This window comes from Ranitomeya imitator, chromosome 4 (genome assembly GCF_032444005.1).
Source record: "Ranitomeya imitator isolate aRanImi1 chromosome 4, aRanImi1.pri, whole genome shotgun sequence".
Lineage (NCBI taxonomy): Eukaryota > Metazoa > Chordata > Amphibia > Anura > Dendrobatidae > Ranitomeya > Ranitomeya imitator.
The window spans coordinates 460,730,456-460,749,399 of NC_091285.1; positions in this window are offsets into that span (position 1 = coordinate 460,730,456).

The window sequence follows — 18,944 nt, forward strand, 5'->3', positions numbered from 1 at the left end:
ATTCTCCGGGTTTGCCTGAGCCGGCGGGTATTCTCAAAGAGGGGGTAATTTTGTCTGCCATCTCCCCTGATTTGCGGCGGGTGCTGCAAAAATTTCAGGCTAATAGACCTGACCGTTGCCCAGCGGAGAGACTGTTTGTCCCTGATAGGTGGACGAATAAAGTTATCTCTGAGGTTCATTGTTCAGTGTTGGCTGGTCATCCTGGAATCTTTGGTACCAGAGATTTGGTGGCTAGATCCTTTTGGTGGCCGTCTCTGTTGCGGGATGTGCGTTCTTTTGTGCAGTCCTGTGGGATTTGTGCTCGGGCTCTGCTGTTCTCGTGCCAGTGGGTTGCTTTTGCCCTTGCCGGTCCCGAAGAGGCCTTGGACACATATCTCTATGGATTTTATTTCGGATCTCCCCGTCTCTCAAAGAATGTCGGTCATTTGGGTGGTTTGTGATCGCTTCTCTAAGATGGTCCATTTGGTGCCCTTGTCTAAATTGCCTTCCTCCTCTGATTTGGTGCCATTGTTTTTCCAGCATGTGGTTTGTTTACATGGCATTCCAGAGAACATCGTTTCTGACAGAGGTTCCCAGTTTGTTTCGAGGTTTTGGCGAGCCTTTTGTGCTAGGATGGGCATTGATTTGTCTTTTTCCTCGGCTTTCCATCCTCAGACTAATGGCCAGACTGAACGAACCAATCAGACCTTGGAAACATATCTGAGATGTTTTTTTTCTGCTGATCAGGATGATTGGGTGTCCTTTTTGCCTTTGGCTGAGTTCGCCCTTAATAATCGGGCCAGCTCGGCTACTTTGGTTTCGCCGTTTTTCTGCAATTCTGGGTTCCACCCTCGTTTCTCTTCAGGGCAGGATGAGTCTTCGGACTGTCCTGGTATGGATACTGTGGTGGATAGGTTGCAGCAGATTTGGACTCATGTAGTGGACAATTTGACTTTGTCCCAGGAGAAAGCTCAACGTTTTGCTAACCGCAGGCGCTGTGTGGGTGCCCGACTTCGTGTTGGGGATTTGGTTTGGTTGTCATCTCGTTATATTCCTATGAAGGTTTCCTCTCCTAAGTTTAAGCCTCGTTTCATTGGTCCGTATAAGATTTCTGAGGTTCTTAATCCTGTGTCTTTTCGTTTGACTCTTCCAGCTTCTTTTTCCATTCATAACGTGTTCCATAGGTCATTGTTGCGGACATACGTGGCACCTGTGGTTCCATCTGTTGATCCTCCTGCTCCGGTTTTGGTTGAAGGGGAGTTGGAGTATATAGTGGAGAAGATTTTGGATTCTCGTGTTTCGTGACGGAAACTCCAGTATCTGGTTAAGTGGAAAGGTTATGGTCAGGAAGATAATTCCTGGGTCTTTGCCTCTGATGTCCATGCTGCCGATCTGGTTCGTGCCTTTCATGTGGCTCATCCTGGACGGCCTGGGGGCTCTGGTGAGGGTTCGGCGACCCCTCCTCAAGGGGGGGGGTACTGTTGTGAATTCTGTGGCCAAGCTCCCTCCTGTGGTCGTGAGTGGTACTTCGGCTGGTTCTGTCTATGAGCTTCCTTTGGTGGATGAGAGTGGTACTGCGGATTCTGAGTTTCCTTCCTCAGGTGATGAGGTTAAGTCGTTAGGTGCTGCTCTATTTAACTCCACCTAGTGCTTTGATCCTTGTTGTGAATTCTGTGGCTGAATTCACTCCTGTGGTCACAAGTGGTACTGCAGCTTCTGAGCTTCCTCCCTCAGGTGTTCTGGTGAGCTCGTTAACTGCTTCATTACTTAACTCCGCCTGATGCTGCTATCCTTGCTCCTTGTCAATGTTTCAGTGTTGGATCTGAGCTTCTCCTGATTGTTCCTGTGTCCTGCTGCTCTGTATAGCTAAGTGCTTTTGCTTTTTTGTTGCTTTTTTTCTGTCCAGCTTGTCTTTTGTTTGCTGGAAGCTCTGAGACGCAAAGGGTGTACCGCCGTGCCGTTAGTTCGGCACGGTGGTTTTTTTTTGCCCCTTTGCGTGGTTTTGCTTTAGGGTTTTTTGTAGACTGCAAAGTTCGCTTTACTGTCCTCGCTCTGTCCTAGAATATCGGGCCCCACTTTGCTGAATCTATTTCATCCCTACGTTTTGTCTTTTCATCTTACTCACAGTCATTACATGTGGGGGGCTGCCTTTTCCTTTGGGGAATTTCTCTGGGGCAAGTCAGGCCTATTTTTCTATCTTCAGGCTAGCTAGTTTCTTAGGCTGTGCCGAGTTGCCTAGGTAGTTGTTAGGCGCAATCCACAGCCGCTTTTAGTTGTGTTTAGGATAGGATCAGGTGTGCAGTCTACAGAGTTTCCACGTCTCAGAGCTCGTTCTTGTATTTTTGGGTATTTGTCAGATCACTGTGTGCGCTCTGATCGCTAAGCACACTGTGTTTCTGGATTGCCTTCATAACACCTTTCATTAGCAAACATAACAGTACAAGGAGCCCAAACTAATGATTCTCAATAGAGGGAAAGAAAAAGTTCTGACATCATTTTTTTTTTTTTTTCTGCTCTGTGTTCACTTTTTTTTTTTCCCCTAGACATTTGGGTGATTCTGGACACAGGTGTGGACATGGATATTCAGGGTCTGTGCTCTTCAATGGATAATCTCGTTATAAATGTACAAAAAATTCAAGATACTATTGATCAGAAATCTATGTTAGAACCAAGAATTCCTATTCCTGATTTGTTTTTTGGAGATAGAACTAAGTTTCTAAGGTTTCAAAAATAATTGTAAGCTATTTCTGGCCTTGAAACCTCATTCTTCTGGTAATCCTATTCAACAGGTTTTGATTATTATTTCTTTTTTGCGCGGCGACCCTCAAGACTGGGCATTTTCTCTTGCGCCAGGAGACCCTGCATTGAGTAGTGTCGATGCGTTTTTCCTGGCGCTCGGATTGCTGTACGATGAGCCTAATTCAGTGGATCAGGCTGAGAAAAATTTGCTGGCTTTGTGCCAGGGTCAGGATGATATAGAAGTATATTGTCAGAAATTTAGGAAATGGTCAGTACTCACTCAGTGGAATGAATCTGCGCTGGCAGCTTTGTTCAGAAAGGGTCTCTCTGAGGCTCTTAAGGATGTCATGGTGGGATTTCCTATGCCTGCTGGTTTGAATGAGTCTTTGTCTTTGGCCATTCAGATCGGTCGACGCTTGCGCGAGCGTAAATCTGTGCACCATTTGGCGGTACTGCCTGAGGTTAAACCTGAGCCTATGCAGTGCGATAGGACTATGACTAGAGTTGAACGGCAGGAATACAGACGTCTGAATGGTCTGTGTTTCTACTGTGGTGATTCCACTCATGCTATTTCTGATTGTCCTAAGCGCACTAAGCGGTCCGCTAGGTCTGCCGTCATTGGTACTGTACAGTCCAAATTCCTTCTGTCCATTACCTTGATATGCTCTTTGTCGTCGTTTTCTGTCATGGCGTTTGTGGATTCGGGCGCTGCCCTGAATCTGATGGATTTGGATTATGCTAAACGTTGTGGGTTTTTCTTGGAGCCTTTGCGGTGTCCTATTCCATTGAGAGGAATTGATGCTACACCTTTGGCCAAGAATAAACCTCAATACTGGGCCCAGCTGACCATGTGCATGGCTCCTGCACATCAGGAAGTTATTCGCTTTCTGGTGTTGCATAATCTGCATGATGTGGTCGTGTTGGGGTTGCCATGGCTACAAACCCATAATCCAGTATTGGATTGGAATTCCATGTCGGTATCCAGCTGGGGTTGTCAGGGGGTACATGGTGATGTTCCATTTTTGTCGATTTCGTCATCCACCCCTTCTGAGGTCCCAGAGTTCTTGTCTGATTATCAGGATGTATTTGAAGAGCCCAAGTCCGATGCTCTACCTCCGCATAGGGATTGTGATTGTGCTATCAATTTGATTCCTGGTAGTAAATTCCCTAAAGGTCGATTATTTAATTTATCCGTGCCCGAACACGCCGCTATGCGCAGATATGTGAAGGAATCCCTGGAGAAGGGACATATTCGCCCATCGTCATCACCACTGGGAGCAGGGTTCTTCGTTGTAGCCTAGAAGGATGGTTCGCTGAGACCGTGTATTGATTACCGCCTTCTTAATAAGATCACTGTTAAATTTCAGTATCCCTTGCCATTGTTATCTGACTTGTTTGCTCGGATTAAGGGGGCTAGTTGGTTCACTAAGATAGATCTTCGTGGTGCGTATAATCTGGTGAGAATCAGGCAAGGAGATGAATGGAAAACTGCATTCAATACGCCCGAGAGTCATTTTGAGTATCTAGTGATGCCGTTCGGACTTGCCAATGCTCCATCTGTGTTTCAGTCTTTTATGCATGACATCTTCCGTGAGTATCTGGATAAATTCCTGATTGTTTACTTGGATGACATTTTGATCTTCTCAGATGATTGGGAGTCTCATGTGAAGCAGGTCAGAATGATTTTTCAGGTCCTGCGTGCTAACTCTTTGTTTGTGAAGGGATCAAAGTGTCTCTTCGGTGTGCAGAAAGTTTCATTTTTGGGGTTCATCTTTACCCCTTCTACTATCGAGATGGATCCAGTTAAGGTCCAAGCCATCCAGGATTGGATTCAGCCGACATCTGTGAAAAGTCTGCAAAAGTTCCTGGGCTTTGCTAATTTTTATCGTCGCTTCATCTGTAATTTTTCTAGCATTGCCAAACCATTGACCGATTTGACCAAGAAGGGTGCTGATTTGGTTAATTGGTCTTCTGCTGCTGTGGAAGCTTTTCAGGAGTTGAAGCGTCGTTTTTGTTCTGCCCCTGTGTTGTGTCAGCCAGATGTTTCTCTTCCGTTCCAGGTCGAGGTTGATGCTTCTGAGATTGGAGCAGGGGCGGTTTTGTCACAGAGAGGTTCTGATTGCTCAGTGATGAAACCATGTGCTTTCTTTTCCAGGAAGTTTTCGCCCGCTGAGCGTAATTATGATGTGGGCAATCGAGAGTTGCTGGCCATGAAGTGGGCATTCGAGGAGTGGCGTCATTGGCTTGAAGGAGGTAAGCATCGCGTGGTGGTATTGACTGATCATAAGAACTTGACTTATCTCGAGTCTGCCAAGCGCTTGAATCCTAGACAGGCCCGTTGGTCGTTATTTTTTGCCCGCTTCGACTTTGTGATTTCGTACCTTCCGGGCTCTAAAAATGTGAAGGCGGATGCTCTGTCTAGGAGTTTTGTGCCCGACTCTCCGGGTTTATCTGAGCCAGCGGGTATCCTCAAGGAAGGAGTCATTGTGTCTGCCATCTCCCCTGATTTGCGGCGGGTGCTGCAAAAATTTCAGGCGAATAAACCTGATCGTTGTCCAGCAGAGAAACTGTTCGTCCCTGATAGGTGGACTAATAAACTTATCTCTGAACTTCATTGTTCGGTGTTGGCTGGTCATCCTGGAATCTTTGGTACCAGAGAGTTAGTGGCTAGATCCTTCTGGTGGCCATCTCTGTCACGGGATGTACGTACTTTTGTGCAGTCCTGTGGGATTTGTGCTAGGGCTAAGCCCTGCTGTTCTCGTGCCAGTGGGTTGCTTTTGCCCTTGCCGGTCCCAAAGAGGCCTTGGACACATATTTCGATGGATTTCATTTCTGACCTTCCCGTTTCTCAAAAGATGTCAGTCATTTGGGTGGTCTGTGATCGCTTTTCAAAAATGGTCCATCTGGTGCCCTTGGCTAAATTGCCTTCCTCCTCTGATTTGGTACCTTTGTTCTTTCAGCATGTGGTTCGGTTGCATGGCATTCCTGAGAATATTGTTTCTGACAGAGGTTCCCAGTTTGTTTCAAGGTTTTGGCGAGCCTTTTGTGGTAGGATGGGCATTGACCTATCCTTTTCCTCGGCTTTCCATCCTCAGACTAATGGCCAGACCGAACGAACCAATCAGACCTTGGAAACATATCTGAGATGTTTTGTTTCTGCAGACCAGGATGATTGGGTGTCCTTTTTGCCGTTGGCTGAGTTCGCCCTTAATAATCGGGCCAGCTCGGCTACCTTGGTTTCTCCATTTTTTTGCAATTCTGGGTTCCATCCTCGTTTCTCTTCAGGACAGGTTGAGTCTTCGGACTGTCCTGGTGTGGATTCTGTGGTGGATAGGTTGCAGCAGATCTGGACTCAGGTAGTGGACAATTTGATCTTGTCCCAGGAGAAAGCTCAACTTTTCGCTAATCGCTGACGCCGTGTGGGTCCCCGACTTCGTGTTGGGGATCTGGTTTGGTTATCTTCTCGTCATATTCCTATGAAGGTTTCCTCTCCTAAATTTAAACCTCGTTTTATTGGTCCGTATAGGATTTCTGAGGTTCTCAATCCTGTGTCTTTTCGTTTGACCCTTCCAGACTCCTTTTCCATACATAATGTATTCCATAGGTCGTTGTTGCGGAGATACGTGGCACCTATGGTTCCATCTGTTGAGCCTCCTGCCCCGGTTTTGGTGGAGGGGGAATTGGAGTATATTGTGGAGAAGATTTTGGATTCTCGTGTTTCTAGACGGAAACTCCAGTATCTGGTTAAATGGAAGGGTTATGCTCAGGAAGATAATTCCTGGGTTTTTGCCTCTGATGTTATGCTTCCGATTTTGTTCGTGCCTTTCATGCGGCTCATCCTGGTCGGCCTGGGGGCTCTGGTGAGGGTTCGGTGACCCCTCCTCAAGGGGGGGTACTGTTGTGAATTCTGTGGCTGAATTCACTTCTGTGGTCACAAGTGGTACTGCAGCTTCTGAGCTTCCTCCCTCAGGTGTTCTGGTGAGCTCGTTAACTGCTTCATTACTTAACTCCGCCTGATGCTGCTATCCTTGCTCCTTGTCAATGTTTCAGTGTTGGATCTGAGCTTCTCCTGATTGTTCCTGTGACCTGCTGCTCTGTATAGCTAAGTGCTTTTTGCTTTTTTGTTGCTTTTTTTCTGTCCAGCTTGTCTTTTGTTTTGCTGGAAGCTCTGAGACGCAAAGGGTGTACCGCCGTGCCGTTAGTTCGGCACGGTGGGTTTTTTTTGCCCCCTTTGCGTGGTTTTGCTTTAGGGTTTTTTGTAGACTGCAAAGTTCGCTTTACTGTCCTCGCTCTGTCCTAGAATATCGGGCCCCACTTTGCTGAATCTATTTCATCCCTACGTTTTGTCTTTTCATCTTACTCACAGTCATTATATGTGGGGGGCTGCCTTTTCCTTTGGGGAATTTCTCTGGGGCAAGTCAGGCCTATTTTTCTATCTTCAGGCTAGCTAGTTTCTTAGGCTGTGCCGAGTTGCCTAGGTAGTTGTTAGGCGCAATCCACAGCCGCTTTTAGTTGTGTTTAGGATAGGATCAGGTGTGTAGTCTACAGAGTTTCCACGTCTCAGAGCTCGTTCTTGTATTTTTGGGTATTTGTCAGATCACTGTGTGCGCTCTGATCGCTAAGCACACTGTGTTTCTGGATTGCCTTCATAACACCTGTCATTAGCAAACATAACACACGACGTAGTGACCAAATAATACCACCCCATGACCAGGCCACATATTGCCATCACATGGTGACCAAATGATAGCACATACAAGGAACAAATATCGCCACACCATGGCTGGACAACATATTACTACCATATAGTGACTGAATACTACAATACTGATCATTAAAAAAAACCACAATACTAATATAACCTTAAGTGCTATTATACACAGGAGATCTGTACTTAATATGCAGTGTCTATGTACAGGTAATACAGTGATCACCGGTGACATTATACACAAGAGCTCTGCCTATAGTGTCAGTGTACAGGTAATATAGTGATCACCAGTGACACTATACACAGGAGCTCTGTATACAGTGTCAGTGTACAGGTAATATAGTGATAGTAACATAGTAACATAGTAACATAGTTAGTAAGGCCAAAAAAAGACATTTGTCCATCCAGTTCAGCCTATATTCCATCATAATAAATCCCCAGATCTACGTCCTTCTACAGAACCTAATAATTGTATGTTACAATATTGTTCTGCCCCAGGAAGACATCCAGGCCTCTCTTGAACCCCTCGACTGAGTTCGCCATCACCAACTCCTCAGGCAAGCAATTCCAGATTCTCACTGCCCTAACAGTAAAGAATCCTCTTCTATGTTGGTGGAAAAACCTTCTCTCCTCCAGACGCAAAGAATGCCCCCTTGTGCCCATCAGCTTCCTTGGTATAAACAGATCCTCAGCGAGATATTTGTATTGTCCCCTTATATACTTATACATGGTTATTAGATCGCCCCTCAGTCGTCTTTTTTCTAGACTAAATAATCCTAATTTCGCTAATCTATCTGGGTATTGTAGTTCTCCCATCCCCTTTATTAATTTTGTTGCCCTCCTTTGTACTCTCTCTAGTTCCATTATATCCTTCCTGAGCACCGGTGGCCAAAATTGGACACAGTACTCCATGTGCGGTCTAACTAGGGATTTGTACAGAGGCAGTATAATGCTCTCATCATGTGTATCCAGACCTCTTTTAATGCACCCCATGATCCTGTTTCCCTTGGCAGCTGCTGCCTGGCACTGGCTGCTCCAGGTAAGTTTATCGTTAACTAGGATCCCCAAGTCCTTCTCCCTGTCAGATTTACCCAGTGGTTTCCCGTTCAGTGTGTAATGGTGATATTGATTCCTTCTTCCCATGTGTATAACCTTACATTTATCATTGTTAAACCTCATCTGCCACCTTTCAGCCCAAGTTTCCAACTTATCCAGATCCTTCTGTAGCAGAATACCATCTTCTCTTGTATTAACTGCTTTACATAGTTTTGTATCATCTGCAAATATCGATATTTTACTGTGTAAACCTTCTACCAGATCATTAATGAATATGTTGAAGAGAACAGGTCCCAATACCGACCCCTGCGGTCCCCCACTGGTCACAGCGACCCAGTTAGAGACTATACCATTTATAACCACCCTCTGCTTTCTATCGCTAAGCCAGTTACTAACCCATTTACACACATTACAGACCAAGCATTCTCATTTTGTGTACCAACCTCTTGTGCGGCACGGTATCAAACGCTTTGGAAAAATCGAGATATACCACGTCCAATGACTCACCGTGGTCCAGCCTATAGCTTACCTCTTCATAAAAACTGATTAGATTGGTTTGACAGGAGCGATTTCTCATAAACCCATGCTGATATGGAGTTAAACAGTTATTCTCATTGAGATAATCCAGAATAACATCCTTCAGAAACCCTTCAAATATTTTACCAACAATAGTCTTACTGGCTTATAATTTCCAGGTTCGCTTTTAGAGCCCTTTTTGAATATCGGCACCACATTTGCTATGCGCCAGTCCTGCGGAACAGACCCCGTCGCTATAGAGTCCCTAAAAATAAGAAATAATGGTTTATCTATTACATTACTTAGTTCTCTTAGTACTCGTGGGTGTATGCCATCCGGACCCGGAGATTTATCTATTTTAATCTTAGTTAGCCGGTTTCGCACCTCTTCTTGGGTTAGATTGGTGACCCTTAATATAGGGTTTTCATTGTTTCTTGGGATTTCACCTAGCATTTCATTTTCCACCGTGAATACTGTGGAGAAGAAGGTGTTTAACCCCTTCATGACCCAGCCTATTTTGACCTTAAAGACCTTGCCGTTTTTTGCAATTCTGACCAGTGTCCCTTTATGAGGTAATAACTCAGGAACGCTTCAATGGATCCTAGCGGTTCTGAGATTGTTTTTTCGTGACATATTGGGCTTCATGTTAGTGGTAAATTTAGGTCAATAAATTCTGCGTTTATTTGTGATAAAAATGGAAATTTGGCGAAAATTTTGAAAATTTCGCAATTTTCACATTTTGAATTTTTATTCTGTTAAACCAGAGAGTTATGTGACACAAAATAGTTAATAAATAACATTTCCCACATGTTTACTTTACATCAGCACAATTTTGGAAACAAAATTTTTTTTTGCTAGGAAGTTATAAGGGTTAAAATTTGACCAGCGATTTCTCATTTTTACAACGAAATTTACAAAACCATTTTTTTAGGGACCACCTCACATTTGAAGTCCGTTTGAGGGGTCTATATGGCTGAAAATACCCAAAAGTGACACCATTCTAAAAACTGCACCCCTCAAGGTACTCAAAACCACATTCAAGAAGTTTATTAACCCTTCAGGTGCTTCACAGCAGCAGAAGCAACATGGATGGAAAAAATGAACATTTAACTTTTTAGTCACAAAAATTATATTTTGGCAACAATTTTTTTATTTTCCCAATGGTAAAAGGAGAAACTGAACCACGAACTTTGTTGTCCAATTTGTCCTGAGTACGCTGATACCTCATATGTGGGGGTAAACCACTGTTTGGGCGCACGGCAGGGCTTGGAATGGAAGGAGCGCCATTTGACTTTTTGAATCAAAAATTGGCTCCACTCTTTAGCGGACACCATGTCACATTTGGAGAGCCCCCGTGTGCCTAAAAATTGGAGCTCCCCCACAAGTGACCCCATTTTGGAAACTAGACGCCCCAAGGAACTAATCTAGATGCATAGTGAGCACTTTGAAGCCCCAGGTGCTTCACAAATTGATCCGTAAAAATGAAAAAGTACTTTTTTTCACAAAAAAATTCTTTTAGCCTCAATTTTTTCATTTTCACATGGGCAACAGGATAAAATGGATCCTAAAATTTGTTGGGCAATTTCTCCTGAGTACACTGATACCTCATATGTGGGGGTAAACCACTGTTTGGGCACATGGTAAGGCTCGGAAGGGAAGGCACGCCATTTGGCTTTTAAAATGGAAAATTAGCTCCAATCATTAGCGGACACCATGTCACGTTTGGAGAGCCCCTGTGTGCCTAAACATTGGAGATCCCCCAGAAATGACCCCATTTTGGGAACTAGTCCACCAAAGGAACTAATCTAGATGTGTGGTGAGGACTTTGAACCCCCAAGTGCTTCACAGAAGTTTATAACGCAGAGCCATGAAAATAAAAAAAAAAATTATTTTCTCAAAAATGATCTTTTAGCCTGCAATTTTTTATTTTCCCAAGGGTAACAGGAGAAATTTGACCCCAAAAGTTGTCCAGTTTCTCCTGAGTACGCTGATACCCCATATGTGGGGGTAAACCACTGTTTGGGCACATGCCGGGGCTCGGAAGTGAAGTAGTGACGTTTTGAAATGCAGACTTTGATGGAATGCTCTGTGGGCGTCACGTTGCGTTTGCAGAGCCCCTGATGTGGCTAAACAGTAGAAACCCCCAACAAGTGACCCCATTTTGGAAACTAGACCCCGAAAGGAACTTATTTAGATGTGTGGTGAGCACTTTGAACCCCCAAGTGCTTCACAGAAGTTTATAATGCAGAGCCGTGAAAATAATAAATACGGTATCTTTCCTCAAAAATAATTATTTAGCCCAGAATTTTTTAATTTTCCCAAGGGTAACAGGAGAAATTTGACCCCAATATTTGTTGTCCAGTTTCTCCTGAGTACGGTGATACCCCATATGTGGGGGTAAACTACTGTTTGGGCACATGCCGGGGCTCGGAAGTGAAGTAGTGACGTTTTGAAATGCAGACTTTGATGGAATGCTCTGCGGGCGTCACGTTGCGTTTGCAGAGCCACTGATGTGGCTAAACAGTAGAAACCCCCCACAAGTGACCCCATTTTGGAAACTAGACCCCGAAAGGAACTTAGCTAGATGTGTGGTGAGCACTTTGAACCCCCAAGTGCTTCATAGAAGTTTACAATGCAGAGCCGTGAAAATAATAAATACGTTTTCTTTCCTCAAAAATAATTATTTAGCCCAGAATTTTTTAATTTTCCCAAGGGTAACAGGAGAAATTTGACCCCAATATTTGTTGTCCAGTTTCTCCTGAGTACGGTGATACCCCATATGTGGGGGTAAACTACTGTTTGGGCACATGCTGGGGCTCGGAATTGAAGTAGTGACGTTTTGAAATGCAGACTTTGATTGAATGCTCTGCGGGCGCCACGTTGCGTTTGCAGAGCCCCTGATGTGGCTAAACAGTAGAAACCCCCCACAAGTGACCCCATTTTGGAAACTAGACCCCGAAAGGAACTTATCTACATGTGTGGTGAGCACTTTGAACCCCCAAGTGCTTCATAGAAGTTTATAATGCAGAGCCGTGAAAATAATAAATACGTTTTCTTTCCTCAAAAATAATTATTTAGCCCAGAATTTTTTATTTTCCCAAGGGTTACAGGAGAAATTGGACCCCAGTAATTGTTGCGCAGTTTGTCCTGACTATGCGGGTACCCCATATGTGGGGGTAAACCACTGTTTGGGCACACGTCGGGGCTCGGAAGTGAGGGAGCACCATTTGACTTTTTGAATACAAGATTGGCTGGAATCAATGGTGGCGCCATGTTGCGTTTGGAGACCCCTGATGTGCCTAAACAGTGGTAACCCCTCAATTCTACCTCCAACACTAACCCCAACACACCCCTAACCCTAATCCCAACTGTAGCCATAACCCTAATTCCAACCCTAACCCCAACACACCCCTAACCCTAACCACAACCCTAATTCCAACCCTAACCCTAAGGCTATGTGCCCACGTTGCGGATTCGTGTGAGATTTTTCAGCATCATTTTTGAAAAATCCGCTGGTAAAAGGCACTGCGTTTTACCTGCGGATTTTCCGCGGATTTCCAGTGTTTTTTGTGCGGATTTCACCTGTGGATTCCTATTGAGGAACAGGTGTAAAACGCTGCGTAATCCGCACAAAGAATTGACATGCTGCAGAAAATACAACGCAGCGTTTCCGCGCGGTATTTTCCGCACCATGGGCACAGCGGATTTGGTTTCCATATGTTTACATGGTACTGTAAACCTGATGGAACACTGCTGCGGATCCGCAGCCAAATCCGCACTGTGTGCACATAGCCTAATTCTAAAGGTATGTGCACACGCTGCGGAAAACGCTGCGGATCCGCAGCAGTTTCCCATGAGTTTACAGTTCAATGTAAACATATGGGAAACAAAAATCGCTGAACACATGCTGCAGAAAAACTGCACGGAAACGCAGGGGTTTACATTCTGCAGCATGTCACTTCTTTGTGCGGATTCCGCAGCGGTTTTACAACTGCTCAAATAGAAAATCGCAGTTGTAAAACCGCAGTGAAATGCGCAAAAAAAACGCGGTAAATCTGCCATAAATCTGCAGCGGTTTAGCACTGCGGATTTATCAAATCCGCAGCGGAAAAATCCGCAGAGGACCAGAATACGTGTGCACATACCGAAACCCTAACCCTACCCCTAACCCTAGCCCTAACCCTACCCCTAACCCTAGCCCTAACCCTACCCCTACCCCTACCCCTACCCCTACCCCTACACCTAACCCTACCCCTAACCCTACCCCTACCACTAACCCTAACCCTACTCCTAACCCTAACCCTAGCCCTACCCCTAACCCTACCCCTACCCCTACCCCTACCCCTACCCCTACCCCTAACCCTACCCCTAACCCTAACCCTACTCCTAACCCTAGCCCTACCCCTACCCCTACCCCTAACCCTAACCTTACCCCTAACCCTAACCCTAACCCTAGCCCTAACCCTACCCCTAACCCTAACCCTATTCTAACATTAGTGGAAAAAAAAAATTCTTTATTTTTTTATTGTCCCTACCTATGGGGGTGACAAAGGGGGGGGGGTCATTTATTATTTTTTTTAATTTGATCACTGAGATATAATCTATCTCAGTGATCAAAATGCACTTTGGAACGAATCTGCCGGCCGGCAGATTCGGCGGGCGCACTGCGCATGCGCCCGCCATTTTGGAAGATGGCGGCGCCCGGGGAGAAGACGGACGGACCCCGGCAGGATCAGTAAGTATGATAGGGTGGGGGGGAACACGGGGGGGGGATCGGAGCATGGGGGGGTGAATCGGAGTGCGGGAGGGGTGGAACGGAGCACGGGGGGTGGAACGGAGCACGGGGGTGGAACGGAGCACGGGGGTGGAACGGAGCACGGAGGGGGGTGGATCGGAGTGCAGGGGGGGTGATTGGAGCACGGGGAGGGTGATTGGAGCACGGGGGGAGCGGACAAGAGCACGGGGGGAGCGGAGCACAGGACGGAGGGGAGCCGGAGCAGTGTACCGGACAGATCGGAGGTCCGGGGGGCGATCGGTGGGGTGGGGTGGGGGCACATTAGTGTTTCCAGCCATGGCCGATGATATTGCAGCATCGGCCATGGCTGGATTGTAATATTTCACCAGTTATAATAGGTGAAATATTACAAATCGCTCTGATTGGCAGTTTCACTTTCAACAGCCAATCAGAGCGATCGTAGCCACGGGGGGGTGAAGCCACCCCCCCTGGGCTAAACTACCACTCCCCCTGTCCCTGCAGATCAGGTGAAATGGGAGTTAACCCTTTCACCCGATCTGCAGGGACGCGATCTTTCCATGACGCCACATAGGCGTCATGGGTCGGATTGGCACCGACTTTCATGACGCCTACGTGGCGTCAAAGGTCGGGAAGGGGTTAATATGTTAGCTATTTCCCCGTCATCTACAACCATTCTTTCCTCACTATTTTTTAAGGGGCCTACATTTTCAGTTTTTATTCTTTTACTATTGATATAGTTGAAGAACAGTTTGGGATTAGTTTTACTCTCCTTAGCAATGTGCTTCTCTGTTTCCTTTTTGGCAGCTTTAATTAGTTTTTTAGATAAAGTATTTTTCTCCCTATAGTTTTTTAGAGCTTCAATGGTGCCATCCTGCTTTAGTAATGCAAATGCTTTCTTTTTACTGTTAATTGCCTGTCTTACTTTTTTGTTTAGCCACATTGGGTTTTTCCTATTTCTAGTCTTTTTATTCCCACAAGGTATAAACCGCTTACAGTGCCTATTTAGGATGTTCTTAAACATTTTCCATATATTATCTGTATTCTTATTTCTGAGGTTATTGTCCCAGTCTACCAGATTAAGGGCATCTCTAAGCTAGTCAAACTTTGCCTTCCTAAAGTTCAGTGTTTTTGTGACTCCCTGACAAGTCCCCCTAGTGAAAGCCAGGTGAAACTGTACAATATTGTGCTCGCTATTTCCTAGATGCCCTACCACCTGCAGATTTGTTATTCTGTCAGGTCTATTAGATAGTATTAGGTCTAAAAGTGCTGCTCCTCTGGTTGGATTCTGCACAAATTGTAAAAGATAATTTTTCTTGTTATTAGCAGAAACCTGTTGCCTTTATGGGTTTCACAGGTTTCTGTTTCCCAGTTAATATCCGGGTAGTTAAAGTCCCCCATAACCAGGACCTCATTATGGGTTGCATGTTGTGAATTCAGCTTTTGGGCTCCCTCCGGAGGTTGTAGAGTGTAATGCAGTTGTGCCTGGACTGCAGGATTGGACAGGTGTATCTACTAATTGCAAAACTGACTGGGGTATATAGCCTTGCAGGACTCTTTAGTCCCTGCCAGTTGTCCATTGTTTTTGGAGGATTCACTTCCGTGCTGGTCTCTCCTGTTTGCTGTGCTTTTCTACAAAGATAAGTCCTAACTTTGTTTTTGCTGTCCACCTGCTGTGGACCTTATAGTTCTGTGCATATTCACGTTTTGTCATGTCCAGCTTTGTCTGTGAAGGATTTTTTCCAGCCAAGCTGTGTCTCTGGAGATGCAGATATACCCTCCATGTCTTTAGTCAGATGTGGTGATTTGTATTTTCTGTGGTGGATATTTTCTAGTGTTTTAATACTGACCGCATAGTACTCTGTTCTATTCTTTCTTTTTAGCTAGTATGGCCTCCTATGCTAAATTCTGATTTCATGTCTGCGTATGTTATTTCCCTCTCCTCTCACAGTCAATATTTGTGGGGGGCTATCTATCCTTTGGGGATTTTCTCTGAGGCAAGATAGGTTTCCTGTTTCTATCTTTAGGGGAAGTTAGATCCTAGGCTGTGTCAAGGGGTCTAGGGAGTGTTAGGTACCCCCACGGCTACTTCTAGTTGCGCTGCTAGGTTCAGGGTTTGCAGTCAGTACAGGGACCACCTTCTCCAGAGTCCGTCTCATGCTGCTCCTAGGCCACAAGATCATAACAGTACAACTGGCCAACAATGAGTTAATTGCATCTCAGAAGAAGGGAGGGAAGCTTTTGAGCCATTTTTTTTCCTTAGCCTGTTTTGTATTTTCCTTCCTCTTAATCTCTGGGTGGCTACGGAATCTAGTATTAACATGAATGTTCAGGAGTTAGTTTCTCGGGTGGATCAGCTTGCTGCTAGGGTACAGGGTATTTGAGATTATATTGTTCAGACTCCTGCCTTGGAACCTAAGATTCCCACTCCTGATTTATTCTTTGGTGACAGATCCAAATTTTTGAGTTTCAAAAATAACTGTAAACTGTTTTTTGCATTGAGACCCCGGTCTTTTGGTGATCCAATTCAGCAGGTTAAAATCATCATATCTCTGCTGCGTGGTGACCCACAGGATTGGGCATTTTCCCTGGAAACTGGCAATCCTGCTTTGCTTAATGTTGATTCTTTCTTTCAGGCATTGGGGTTGTTGTATGATGAGCCTAATTCTGTGGATCAGGCTGAGAAAATCTTGTTGGCCCTGTGTCAAGGTCAAGAAGCGGCAGAATCGTATTGCCAGAAATTTAGAAAATGGTCTGTACTGACTAAATGGAATGAGGATGCCTTGGCGGCAATTTTCAGAAAGGGTCTTTCTGAATCTGTTAAAGATGTTATGGTGGGGTTCCCCACGCCTGCTGGTCTGAGTGATTCTATCTCTCTGGCCATTCAGATTGATCGGCGCTTGCGTGAGCGCAGAGTTGTGCACACTGTGGCGTTGTCCTCTGAGCGGAGCCCTGAGCCTATGCAGTGTGATAGGATTTTGTCTAGAGCTGAACATCAAAGATTCAGGCGTCAGAATAGGTTGTGTTTTTACTGCGGCGATTCTGCTCATGTTATTTCTGATTGCCCTAAGCGTACTAAGAGAATGGCTAGTTCTGTTACCATCAGTACTATACAACCTAAATTTCTGTTATCTGTGACCTTGATCTGCTCATTATCATCATTTTCTGTCATGGCATTTGTGGATTCAGGCGCCGCTCTGAACTTAATATACTTAGAATTTGCCAGACGTTGTGGTTTCCCCTTGCAGCCTTTGCAGAACCCTATTCCTTTAAGGGGCATTGATGCTACACCGTTGGCTAAAAATAAACCTCAGTTTTGGACACAGCTGACCATGCGCATGGCGCCAGCCCATCAGGAAGATTGTCATTTTCTGGTGTTGCATAATTTGCATGATGATATTGTGCTGGGTTTTCCATGGTTGCAGCTACATAATCCGGTGTTAGATTGGAAATCCATGTCTGTGACTAGTTGGGGTTGTCAGGGGGTTCATGATCATGTTCCTTTGATGTCAATTTCCTCTTCCCCCTCTTCTGAAATTCCTGAGTTTTTGTCAGATTTCCAGGATGTATTCGATGAGCCCAAATCCAGTTCCCTTCCACCGCATAGGGACTGTGATTGTGCTATTGACTTGATTCCAGGTTGTAAGTTCCCTAAGGGCCGACTTTTCAACCTGTCTGTGCCAGAACATGCCGCCATGTGGAGCTATATTAAGGAGTCTTTGGAGAAGGGGCATATTCGGCCATCTTCTTCACCGTTGGGAGTGGGGTTCTTTTTTGTTGCCAAGAAGGATGGCTCCTTGAGACCCTGTATTGATTATCGCCTCTTGAATAAGATCACGGTCAAATTTCAATACCGTTTGCCTTTGCTTACTGATTTGTTTGCTAGGATTAAGGGGGCTAGCTGGTTTACTAAGATTGACCTTCGAGGGGCATATAATCTTATTCGTATTAAGCAGGGTGACGAATGGAAAACTGCATTTAATACGCCCGAAGGCCATTTTGAATACCTTGTGATGCCATTCGGACTCTCTAATGCCCCATCTGTGTTCCAATCCTTCATGCATGATATCTTTCGGAGTTATCTTGATAAATTCATGGTTGTATATTTGGATGATATTTTGATTTTTTCCAATGATTGGGAGTCTCATGTGAGACAGGTTAGGATGGTATTTCAGATCCTCCATAATAATGCTTCATTTGTGAAGGGGTCAAAGTGCCTCTTTGGAGTGCATAAGGTTTCTTTTTTGGGTTTCATTTTTTCTCCGTCATCTATAGAAATGGATCCGGTTAAGGTTCAGGCCATTCATGATTGGATTCAGCCCACATCTGTGAAGAGCCTTCAGAAATTCTTGGGCTTTGCTAATTTTTATCGTCGTTTCATTGCCAACTTCTCCACTGTGGTTAAACCTCTGACCGATTTGACAAAGAAAGGCGCTGATGTGACGAATTGGTCCTCCGCGGCTGTTTTTTGCCTTTCAGGAGCTTAAACACCGATTTACTTCTGTCCCTGTGTTGCGTCAGCCAGATGTTTCTCTTCCATTTCAGGTTGAGGTTGATGCGTCTGAGATTGAGGCAGGGGCCGTTTTGTCTCAGAGGCATTCTGATGGTTCCTTGATGAAACCATGTGCCTTCTTTTTTCGGAAGTTTTCGCCTGCGGAACGCAATTATGATGTCGGCAATCGGGAGTTGTTGCTATGAAGTGGGCATTTGAGGAGTGGCGACATTGGCTTGAGGAGGCCAAGCACCGTATTGTGGTCCTGACCGATCATAAGAATCTGATTCACCTCGAGTCTGCCAAACGGCTGAATCCTAGACAGGCTCGATGGTCCCTGTTTTTCTCCCATTTTGATTGTTAAGAATGTTAAGGCGGATGCCCTCTCTAGGAGTTTTTTTCCTGATTCCCCTGGGGTTCTTGAGCCAGTCGGCATTCTGAAGCAAGGGGTGGTCCTTTCTGCCATTTCCCCTGATTTACGACGGGTTCTTCAGGAATTTCAGGCTAATAAACCTGACCGCTGTCCTGTGGGAAAACTGTTCCTGATAGATGGACTAGTAAAGTGATTTCTGAGGTTCATTGTTCTGTGTTGGCTGGCCATCCTGGGATTTTTGGTACCAGAGATTTGGTTGGTAGGTCCTTTTGGTGGCCTTCTTTGTCACGGGATGTGTGTTCTTTTGTGCAGTCCTGTGGGATTTGTG